This window comes from Eretmochelys imbricata, chromosome 3 (assembly GCF_965152235.1).
Source record: "Eretmochelys imbricata isolate rEreImb1 chromosome 3, rEreImb1.hap1, whole genome shotgun sequence".
In the NCBI taxonomy this organism is placed as follows: domain Eukaryota; kingdom Metazoa; phylum Chordata; order Testudines; family Cheloniidae; genus Eretmochelys; species Eretmochelys imbricata.
The window spans coordinates 150310325-150322010 of record NC_135574.1 but is presented as its reverse complement, the minus strand read 5'-3'; the positions used below and the strand labels follow the sequence as shown (position 1 = coordinate 150322010).

Here is an 11686-nt window from a genome sequence, read left to right as displayed (position 1 = left end):
GGGAACAAGTATTTAGGATTTGGAAAGACAATCCTACTACCCCTCCCCTGTGCTAATTGAAACTCCTTTCTTTATTTTTTACAGCACCCATCATTGTGCTAACTACTTTACACACTTAAAAAAGATATCACTGATTTGAAGAGCTCACAAAATAACTTTAGAAGTGGGCTGATGCATTTTGGGAAGAGAGTGTTCAATAAACAATTGAAATGGGATGTAGCCAAAAAGGATAAGGGTTACAGCAATAAGAGGAAGCATTGGTTATTTTGGGCATAAATACGTTTTGGTGGTTGTCATGTTTTCCTGTAGTTGTTGCCTCACATTTTGTAGGCATCACCGAAGGTTTTTAGGAGGAATTTGAAATGATGGGAGTGTCTTGACAGAGTAGACCTGAGTGTGTAACAAGCATAGGAAACAACATGGAAACAGTTTTGAGAAAAGCAGAAGAATGGGGCTTCAAGATAGGGTGTAACACAATAAGGATAGGTTTCAGAATAGCAGCCATGTTAGTCTGTATTCGCAAAAAGAAAAGGAGTACTTGTGGCACCTTAATACTCCTTTTCTTTTTACAATAAGGACAGAAGTCAAAAGCAGCTAAGTCCCATTAACTTTCAATAAGACTTAGCTTGTAAGTGACTGAATCATTTTTGAAAATAGGAGTTAGGTGCTTTTGAAACATATACACCCTAAAGTCAAATTCAGTCCTTTTTTTGAACAGAACAAGCATGATCTGGTCACACTATCAGTGGTTTTGCATACTCATGTTCCTGGGTGTGTCTACTCTGCAACCAAAAGTATGATTGCAGCTGGTGTATGCATACTCACACTAGCTTTAATATAGGTAGCATGGTTAAAAATAGCAATGAAGATGTGGCAGCATGGACCCCAAGGCAGGTTGCAAGCGTGAGCATGTATTCAGGGCTCCAGGGAGGCTTGTGCAGCCCCTGGTGAAGCCTGCACCACCACATCTTTGCTGCTATTTTTAGTCACTCTAGCTAGATTAAAGCTAGCACAGGAATGCCTATGCAAGCTGTTGTCATACATCTGATTACAAAGTAGAGAGAGCTTGTCACACTGCTACTATGATGAGAACACGGCTCTAAATGAGTCTTGAGTAAAATAACAGAAATAGGAGTGCTAACTGTGGCTTCTTCCCCCTGCATTTCCAAGATCTCCAGGCTTGCCATGGTGCATTAGGACAGTGCTTCTCAAGCTATCTGATGTGGGGGACCGGCAATCTTTTTTTTCCAATGTGCGCACAGACCGGCAGCCAATGGCTCACACACTGGCACTGGTCCGCGGACCACCACTTTGAGTAGCACTGCATTAGGAGATTATTTAGTCCACTAGTTGCACCAGTGGTGGGAGTGGAGTTTTCTACAGTGAACTAATTTACATAGTTTTTGTGGTACTAAAGAAAGAAATCCGAAGTGAAAGTCAAAGGAAAGCCTAACCAAGGTCAAAATGACAAATCTTATTAATATTTCAAAATTAGATGCTTATGAGCACAGTTTACATTGTAGGTGCACTGTTCTTATGTAGTATTACATCAGGGATGACAGCATTACATATCAAAGTATATGTGTGACTGGAAATGCGAATGAGTAATTTTGTATGGAGTCCTGTAATCAAGGGACTGAACAATATCTTATTCCACAAATGGGATGAGTGACAATTTCTTGCTCTGCTTTGTTGAGTGTTTAACGACATAAGGGGTTGAATGAGCAGAGGTGGGAGATAAGTGGGTTTAGAGACAGTTAATATGATTTTTAACTAACATGCATTTAGTCAATTGTTTCTGTGCAAATGCATGGGAAGATGCTGTGGTTTGGGCTTCTAGGTGACTAATATATGTGTAAATGAAAATATAACTAAAATAGCAGTTGAGGTGACTGATGGCAAGATCACACTCTTGAATATTTGAGGAAGGAGAGAGAGCTTTCATCTCTGCTTCATGGAAAGAAGCAAAGTCTAACTGTTGTTGATTTGTCGTATACCACCTTAGCTACTGAAGATTAACAGGGACTCATTTAAACCTTTAGGGAATAATTATTAAAATGTTGACATGACAAACTAACAAAAGCATGTTGACATGACAAACTAACAAAAGCCAATAAAAAACATGTATTCGCTAAAAAACAAGGAGTACTTGTGGCACCTAAGAGACTAACAAATTTATTTGGGCATAAACTTCCGTGGCCTAAACCCACTTCATAAGATGCATGTAGTGGAAAATACAGTAGGAAGATTATATATATATATATATATACACAGAGAACATGAAAAAATGGGGATTGTCATACCAACTCTAACGAGAGTAATTAAGTAAGGTGGCAGGTTTCAGAGTGGTAGCCCTGTTAGTCTGTATCAGCAAAAAGAACAAGGAGTATTTGTGGCACCTTAGAGACTAACAAATTTATTTGAGCATAAGCTGTCATGGGCTAAAACCCACTTCATCGGATGCATGCAGCAGAAAATACAGTAGGAAGATATATATATACACACACACACAGAGAACATGAAAAATGGGAGTTGCCATACCCACTATAACAAGAGTGATCAGTTAAGGTGAGGTATTATCAGCAGGATAATAATTGTTGGAAAAAAAACCAACAACCAAACCTTTTGCAGTGATAATCAAGATGGCCCATTTCCAACAGTTGACAAGAAGGTGTGAGTAACAAGTAGGGGAAAAAATAAGCACGGGGAAATAGCTTTACTTAGCGTAATGACACTTCAATCTCTCTGGTCACACGATTAGACCTAAAAAGGGCAATACTACCGCAAAAAACTTCAAAAACAGACTCCAAGGAGAAACTGCTGAATTGGAATTAATTTGCAAAGTGGATACAATTAATTTAGGCTTGAATAAAGACTGGGAGTGGATGGGTCATTGCACAAAGTAAAACTATTTCCCCATGTTTATTTATTCCCCCTACTGTTACTCACACCTTCTTGTCAACTGTTGGAAATGGGCCATCTTGATTATCACTACTAAAGGTTTTTATTTTTTCCTCCTGCTGATAATAGCCCACCTTAACTCATCACTCTTGTTATAGTGTGTATGGCAACCCCCATTTTTTCATGTTCTCTGTGTGTGTATATATGTATCTTCCTACTGTATTTCCCACTGAATGCATCCCCTGAAGTGGGCTGTAGCCCAGGAAAGCTTATGCGCTAATAAATTTGTTAGTCTCTAAGGTACCCTAAGTACAGCTCGTTCTAATTAACGTGGGCTATTAGCAGCAGGAGGAAAAAAAACTTTAGTAGTGATAATCAGGATGGCCCATTTCAAACAGTTGACAAGAAGGTGTGAGTAACAGTAGGGGGGAAATTACCATCAGGAAATAATTTTTACACAAACTAAAAACTCTTTGGGGGGGGAACCCAGCCGGGGGGCGGGGCTGAGGAGAAGGCCCCACCCATCTCCACGATCTCACTCGTTTCCGCTGCCCCTGGGTTGGGTATCAGAGAGGGAAAGTGCTCAGCGACTCCGGGCTCAATGACGCAGCTCGTTACTGATCCTAGCGGGGCGCCGGGGCTGATGGGAACGGGCCCGCAGCGCTGGCACACAGCTCCCAAGCCTAGGGCGTCCCGAGGCCGTAGCTATAGAGCCAGTCACCCCGGCTCCCTTGTTGCTATGTACGTCAGCACGTAGGGGCACGTCTGTCGTTGCTAGGGGAGCTCAACGTGCAGGGGGGATGACGTAGTGACGCCGGGGTGCCGAGCCGAGGAAGGGGAGGGTGCAACTGCCGCTACCACCGCTCCGGCCGGTGAGTCCTGGGGGGTTGTTGTTGGGCCGGCGCACCATCGCCCGGGGTTGTCCTCTGTCCCCGCCCACCAAGGGGGCGCGGAGCCCCGGCAAGGGGTGGTGGCGGGGCGCGCACCCCTCGCCGCGTGTGAGCGGGGGGCGGGCCCCTCCGCCCCCTGAGGGCTTCTGTGCGTCCTCTGGGGATTTCGCGGTCCCGGCCTGCGCTAGGGCCGGCTCCCGCGCCTGGGTGCCTGCTCTCCTGTGTGTCAAGGGTTGCACGCCGCGGTCGGTGTTTAGGCTGTTCCGTCCCGACCGGCCCTTGGCCGAGCCGCTGCCTCCCCTCCGGCCGCGGCTGGCACCCGCCCGCCGCCATGTCAGGGCCAGCGAATACGACCCCGGCACAGCGCTGTGAGGGGATAATTCGTGGTCCCCCGCACTGGGGAGCACAAACGGGGGCCCGCTGCAGAAACCCTGTTATTGTGCGAGGGAGGAAGTGCACCTGAAATGGCCTGTAGTGGGGAGCAGGAAAGGGGTGCGGGGGAAGCAATGTCCATAGTATGACAGGTTTCAGTGGTAGCCGTGTTAGTCTGTATCAGCAAAAAAACCGAGGAGTCCTTGTGGCACTTCAGAGACTAGCACTTGTTTTAGTGCCCTGGCAGTGCCAGTCTAGTTAAAGTTGCATTATGACTTCTGCTTGACCTCTCCAAATACCCTAAAATTGATGGATTTAGTTGGATTTCTTTGGAGTTGAGTGTGTCTGAGGAGAGTGCAGGGTAGCGCTAGTGACTCAAATTTTGGGGGTCAGTTGAGGTAGCGGTTGTGGCGGCAGAAGCCTAGAAAAAAGTAGCTGTTTTTGAGAGTCTCTAGGTGGCTTTTTTTTTTTTTTTGGCTTGGAGCTAAAGATCAAACTATTGATGTGATGCAGCTCAAAATGGTCCCAATCTGAGTTTTTCTTAAGTTGGTGCATGGTATCTACTAAGTCTGTGGGGAACCCAAATTGAGGAAAGTATTTAAGATGGGGTTTGGTTTTGTTTTTTTACAGCATGCACGCACCAGTACAGAAAAATGGCACTATTTACAAGCTTTGAGTCTTACAGCATGTAAAGTGCTCTGAAATCCAAAGGGTTACTCATATTTCTTTCAGAGTAGCAGCCGTGTTAGTCTGTATTCGCAAAAAGAAAAGGAGTACTTGTGGCACCTTAGGACTAACAAATTTATTTGAGCATAAACTTTCGTGAGTGAGCTGTAGCTCACGAAAGCTTATGCTCAAATAAATTTGTGAGTCTCTAAGGTGCCACAAGTACTCCTTTTCATATTTCTTTGAAATTTGATGTGCCTCATGAGGGTGCAAAGTAGCATTAGTAATCCAAATTTGGGATCGTTTGAGCAAGGGTTACAATGTTACAACCTCCCTCCCCCAAAAAAAGATTTCTGTTGCCTTGTACTGCTAAATTGATAGGTACTAATGACTGAATGAATCACTGACCTCTTTGAGACTGGCTGTGAACTAATCCTTCAATTAACATAACTAAGGATAACTTCCCTTGCTTAATAACTTAATGTTGTAGCTGTGTAGGTCCTAGGATATTAGAGAGACAAGGTGGGTGAGCTAATATCTTTGATTGGACCAACTTCTTCTGTTGGTGAGAGAGAGAAGCTTTCGAGCTCTTCCTCAGACTTCTGTGTAAAGTTTGTCTCTCACCAACAGAAGTTGAGCAAATCAAAGATATTAGTTCACCCACCTTGTCTAATAACAGGATAAGTTAATCACAAGTCCCCATGTAAGATAAAAGGAGTGAATGGGTTAAGTGATTGAAGGTTGGTGTAACTTGTGAGTGGGATAATTGTGGTGGCAATTCCATTTTTGGGGGGGTATAATCAAAGTTTTTAGGAGGAAAAAATTAGCCACGAATGCTTCCTGGGAGTGGTATTAGGGGATGGAGGAGTGAGGGAATAGGGGGAGAGAGGTTTGGATCTTTAGCAAATGGATGGGGATAAATAGTATGGTGAGTAGTAGAAGAGGGGTGAGGGAGGCTTGGGGATTATGGGTTTTGGAGGGGTGGGACACTGAGAAGGGGAACATGGGGGTGAGTGCCAGCAGGATTGGTGTAGAATAGAGGCTGGGGTACCTGTCAGCGCCATATTCTCCCCTTGTGTGTGTGTTCCCATATCTGGAGACCTCTTGCCCCTCTCTGTGGGTCTGAGCTACCCTCTCTACCCCCTCATATAAGCAGGGGTATAGGGGGGCTTGCTCCTCTTGGGGTGACTGAGCCCCTTTCTTTGCTGTCTGTGTATGCCAAGATCCGCAGGGCCCATGCACATATACAGAGGTTGGACACCCCCCTCCCTACCCTGCTCCATGTGAGCCAGTTTTGGGGGATGGGGGCAGCTTGACCTTTTGGGAGAGTTTGATCTCCTTCCTGTCCCCATATGAGCCAGGATATAGGGAAGTGCTTGCTCTTTGTGTTGGGAGCTGAGAATGGGCATACTTAATGCATATCACAGGCTCTGAAACACTTAGGAGGGACATGGGAACAACCACTGGGATAAATGAAGTGGTTCTCATGTCTGAGACTGTCTACACTATGCAGCTTTTAGCAACACGGCTGTGCTGCTACAGTCATGCTGCTAAAAGGTGAGCAATGTAGCTGCTGTTTGTCGGCAGGAGAGAGCTCTCCTGCATACAGAAAAATTCCACCCCAATGAGCAGCAGCAGCTTTCGACAACGTGCTGTTCACATCGGTGCTTTTCATCTGTAAAACTTTTGTCGTTCAGGGGTGTTAAAAAACCACACACGCACCCCCCCCCCCCCCCCCGAACGACAAAAAGTTTTGCCCATGAAGTTCCAGTGTAGACCACGCCTGAATTATTAGTTCAGGTTGTATTCATCTCCATGGCATGTTCTTATTCACTCTTTTCAGAGCCTTATATGCTGCAGATGGATGTGTAGAGGAGCCCTTTCCCCCTATCTGTCCTGTTTAAAGGACAATGCTTTAAAATCCACATGTTTCCATGGGTTTTTTTTTTTAATTTGCTGGGCCTTGTGGGAATGCAGAGTAGGATTAGTGACCCAAATTGGAGGTCATTTGAGCCAAGGTTTCTGGAGATGTAATCCCTGAATAAAATAGCTGTTTGTGGGGTTTTTTTTAATTTCTAGGGTGGTTTTTTTTGTGTATGTACTAGAACTAGAGATCCAACTGTTGCTGTGATGTGGGTCAAAATGGTCTCAGTCAGTTTTTACCTTTGGTAATGCATGGCACCTACTAAGTTTTTGGTGGCTCAAATAGTGAATAGTATTTAAGAACAATTTCAACAGTTGGTGAAGAGCATGTATGTTTCAGCTTCTTTTACAACCCATTCACTCTTACGCACAGGATTCCATCTAATACTGTTAAAGGATATAAAGGGAGTGGGAGAGGAAGGTGGCCCATGCCACCTTCCCTCTACCCTCTTCAAGCAGTGCCTCAGTATGCACATAGACACAAGTAACGTTAGCCCTTGGCACTAGAAAGGCTTGTCTTCACATACAGCACTACAGCTGCGTGGCTGCAGCACATTGGTTAATCCCCTCCTCCCTGAGAGGTGGGAGCTATGTTGACAGCAGAAGCTATCCCGTTGACATAGCACTGTACACGCGGAGTTAGGTCAGTATAACCATGTTGCTCAGGGATGTAGATTTTTCACACCCCTGAGTGGTGTAGTTATACCAGTATAGGTATGTAGTGTTGACCTGGCTTAAGATTCAGGAGGTTCCAGATCCAGACCTCACACAGACACTTAACCAACTCTGCAGAAAGAGTACCACCCATGTACAATTTAAGAACCACTTCACAGCCTTTTGCAACCTCCTTACACTTATTCATAGGATACCTTCTCAACCTACACTTTCACTATACCATCATTATAACATTAAAATCCTTTCATATTCCACCTCACTGCTGACAATAATCCTTGTAATAAAAGCCCTATGCCTTGCTACTTACATAACCTACATAATTCTGTATTGAAATAATGCGTAATGGATCCCAAAGGTGCACATGCAGCTCTTCTCTTTGCTCATATACACTGAAGTGTGACAAACAGAGATCTCTTCAGAGCATAATCACAGGTCTGTCTCACACCTCAAGATAATCCACACCTGTCCTTATTATCACAAACACACCTTTACCAACAGGACCTAACTACTGCTTTCACTCTTTAGTGAAGGTACACATAATGTCTGACACACTGATTGTACCTGGAGTATATGCAAATAATTCCCATTGGCTCTGCCATTTCCAAGGGACCAGGGAGGATATGGCATGGGCAACCTTTTTTTTCCTTTCTTTTTCTTATACTTTTATGTCCTTTAAAAGCGTTAGATGGAATCCTGTGGGGGAGAGTGAATTGGTTGTAAGAAGAGGTGAAGAGCTTGTACATTTCAGCAACTATGGTACTGGCAGAGCAAAGGTATGGGTCTTAATAAGACCTACTGGGGCACTGCTCCAAGAAGGGAGGGTTAAGGTTCCATGGGCAGCCTTAACTGTGCATTTCCTTGGTTTCAGACATTTGAGTTTTGCTCAACTGAGCATTCCCGCAGGGGGACAACATAAGAATGGCCATAATGGGTCAGACCCATGCTCCAGCTAGTCCAATATCCGGTTTTCCGACAGTAGCCAATGCCAGGTGATTCAGAGAGAATAAACAGAACAGGCAGTCTTTGAGTGGTCCATCCCCTGTCGTCCACTCCTGGCTTCTGGCAAACCACGGCTAGGGACACTCAGAGCATGGTGTTGCATCCCTGCTCATCCTGGCTAATAGCCATTGATGGACCTCTCCTCCAGGAATTTCTCTTTTTTTTTTTTCTCAAAAAGAAGAGGCATACTTGTGGCACCTTAGAGACTAACAAATTTATTTGAGCATAAGCTTTCGTGAGCTACAGCTCACTTCATCGGATGCATACAGTAGAAAATACACGAAAGCTTATGCTCAAATAAATTTTAATCTCTGTAATGCATCTGATGAAGAGAACTGTAGCTCATGAAAGCTTATGCTCAAATAAATCTGTTAGTCTCTAAAGTGCCACAAGTACTCCTTTTCTTCTGGCGAATACAGACTAACACGGCTGCTACTCTGAAACCTCTCTTTTTTTTTTTTAAACCTTGTTATAGTTTTGGCCTTCGCAGCATCTCCTGGCAAAGAGTTCCACATGTTGATTGTGCATTGTGTAAAGAAAGTACTTCCTTTCATTTGTTTTAAACCAGCTGATTATTAATTTCATTTGGTGTCCCCAAGTTGTCATGTTATGTGAAGGAGTAAATAACACTTCCTTAATCACTTTCTCCACACCAGTCAAGATTTTATAGACCTCGATCGTATCTCCCCTTACTTGTCTTGTTTCCAAGTCCCAGTCTTTTTAAGCTCTCCTCATATTGTGCTGTTCCATACCCCTAATCATTTTTGTTGCCCTACTATGTACCTTTTCCAATTCCAATGTATTTTTTTAAAAAATCGGGCGACCAGGTCTGCTCGCAGTATTCAAGGTGGGGTTGTACCATGGATTTATATAGAGGCATTATGGTATTTTCTGTCTTATTATCTATCCCTTTCCTAATGGTTCCTAACATTGTTAGCTTTTTTGACTGCTGCTGCATTCTGAGTGGATGTTTTCAGAGAACTAGCCACAATGACTCCAAGAGCTCTTTCTTGAGCGGAACAGTGAATTTAGACGCCGTCATTTTGTATGTATAGTTGGGATTATGTTTTCCAATGTGCATTACTTTGCATTTATCAACATACCACCATGCAACCTCAACTTCATGTTAATGTAGTTTTTTGCCTTTGAATTGTATAAATATAATTACTATAGTGTCTAAAGATTATGGAACTCAAAGGAGACTTGAGTTCAATTCTTGGCACTTAACCTCTGTGTCTCAGTTGTCCAACTTCTGCTTACATGTTGCATTCCTTTCTCCCACACTTTGTCTGTTTAGAATGCAAACTCTTTAGAATTGCTGCTTACTGTGATTCAGTACAGTGCCTAGCACAGTGGAGCCCTAACATTGGTTGGAATCTCTTAAGTGCTTCTGGAATATAAATAACAACGTGTATATGTAATGTTAACAGGTGCTTTCAGGGTCTAAGTATCTATTACCACGGTACATTGTGGAATAGCTGCTACTCAGAAAAAGCTGCTCTGGACTTATCTATGTGGGAAAGTTAGTGCAGAGTAAAGTAAGCTGTAAATTTAGTGCAGAATAACTAGTGCGCATTAACTCCCCATGTGGACACTTGGGCCTTGTCTACACTACACAGTTTTGTCAGCAAAAGGCAGCTTAGTGGGGAGAGAATAGTGAGCGAATCCCTTTTTTTCCTTTAATTTCCCCCTCCCACAAGAAGGGAGTAGGGGGCAAGGCAAACAAAAACATTTTTTTAAATTGTAACACTGTTACATTAATTTTCAGAAATCAGGAGATTTCAGAATGTCTTAACTTCTGTGATGTACATACTATATGGATTACTTTGATTTACTACTTGTCATTAGCTAGAGCCAGTTACATCCTCAGTTATGTGCGCACAGCTCCAATTGACCTTAATGGTAATTGCAGGGATGTATCAGGATAAAATTATATGCTGTACATGCAGAATGGAGAGACATAATCTGATCTGTTTTTACTGCTTGTTGATTAAAATTATAATTATACTGTGGCGGGTTGGGACCCCCCCGCCCCCCCCCCCTTTCAGCGCCCACCTGATGTACTGGGGTTTCATTGAACCTGCCTGCTCCGCTAGCCTGGGCTCCCTCTCCCTGTTTTGCTGAATCAGGCTCTTCGGCTTCTGACAGCACACACACACTCAGGTAGGGACGCACCAGCTGTAGAAACTCACAGGGTCTGCAAGCAGCTCTCTATGGGAAGATTCAGCTAGGAAATTGCTCAGCACTCAAGTGCAGCTCCCCTCTGGAAAGTACACCCAAAATAATATTGTCTTGCGCTGTATAGAAAGATCTACCCAGTGCAAGCTCATAAAAATTCTCCCTCAATATGGAGAGAGAGAGATGCAGAGCTTCTTTCTCCCTCTGCCCCCCCATATGAATTGCACAAACTGGGTTATGTTATAAACAAGAAATAAGTTTATTAACTACAAAAGATAAATTTTAAGTGATGATAAGGCATAGCAAACATAACAAAGCAGATTACTGAGCAAATAAAACAAAACATGCAAACTAAGCTTCATATACTCAAGAAACAGGTAACAAAATTTAATTTCTCACCCTGAATGTTGTTTTAGTCAAGTTGCAGAGTTTCTGTAGCTTAGAGTTCCAGTTATTTCTCTTTACAGACTAGACTCCTGTCTTAGTTTGGACTCAGCCCTTGCCTTTCCCACAGCTCAGTTCCTTTGTCTCTTCAGGTACTTTCAGAAGTCTTTCTTCTTTGGGCAGGAGGGCATGGAGAAGAGGCCTGTTTGCCTTACTCCCCAGCCTTAAATAGAATTTACATAAGGCAGGAAGCCTTTGTTTCCAGTGGAAAAATACCAGTAGTGTCGAAGGTGGTTCCTTGTACCAGGTGACATCACCTGACCTTGCAGTGTCAAAGCAACCATGAAACCAGGTTTATTTGTGTAACCCTTCTGCCCATCAGAGTTGGCAGCAACAAGGGCTGGGTTCAGTATCTAGGGGTTCCATTCCAATAACACAATGCAAAACCGGCTCGAGCCCCCACCCAGTGACCTGGGACAAATGTATACCACCCCCGCTGGGCGCCTCCAAGAGGCAATACTTCCCCTCTCGCAAGCACAGAGTCTGAGTGTAGCAAAAAGCCTTTTAATAACAGAGAGAAACAATGTGGCATTATGTTGGGGAAACACCACCAACAGGATTCATAACACAACCTATGAGCAAAAAACCCACCCCAAGCAAATTGGGGCGTGTCCTTTCCCTTTGGTTCTTGAGTCCAG

At 43.9% G+C, this 11686-nt stretch overlaps 1 protein-coding gene across 3 annotated transcripts in view; it reads left to right on the top strand.

Annotated features, from left to right (window-relative positions):
* The first annotated feature begins 3719 nt into the window (after positions 1 to 3719).
* Positions 3720 to 11686, top strand: part of BTBD9 (BTB domain containing 9) — a 308471-nt gene continuing 300504 nt past the window's right edge. For 2 of the 3 annotated variants that reach the window (XM_077813610.1, XM_077813612.1), the window contains exon 1: positions 3727 to 3773. The gene's annotated coding sequence lies outside the window, so the exon portion shown is untranslated. Of the gene's footprint in view, positions 3774 to 11686 lie in introns of all 3 variants that reach the window. The other variant, XM_077813611.1, reaches the window with a different exon arrangement.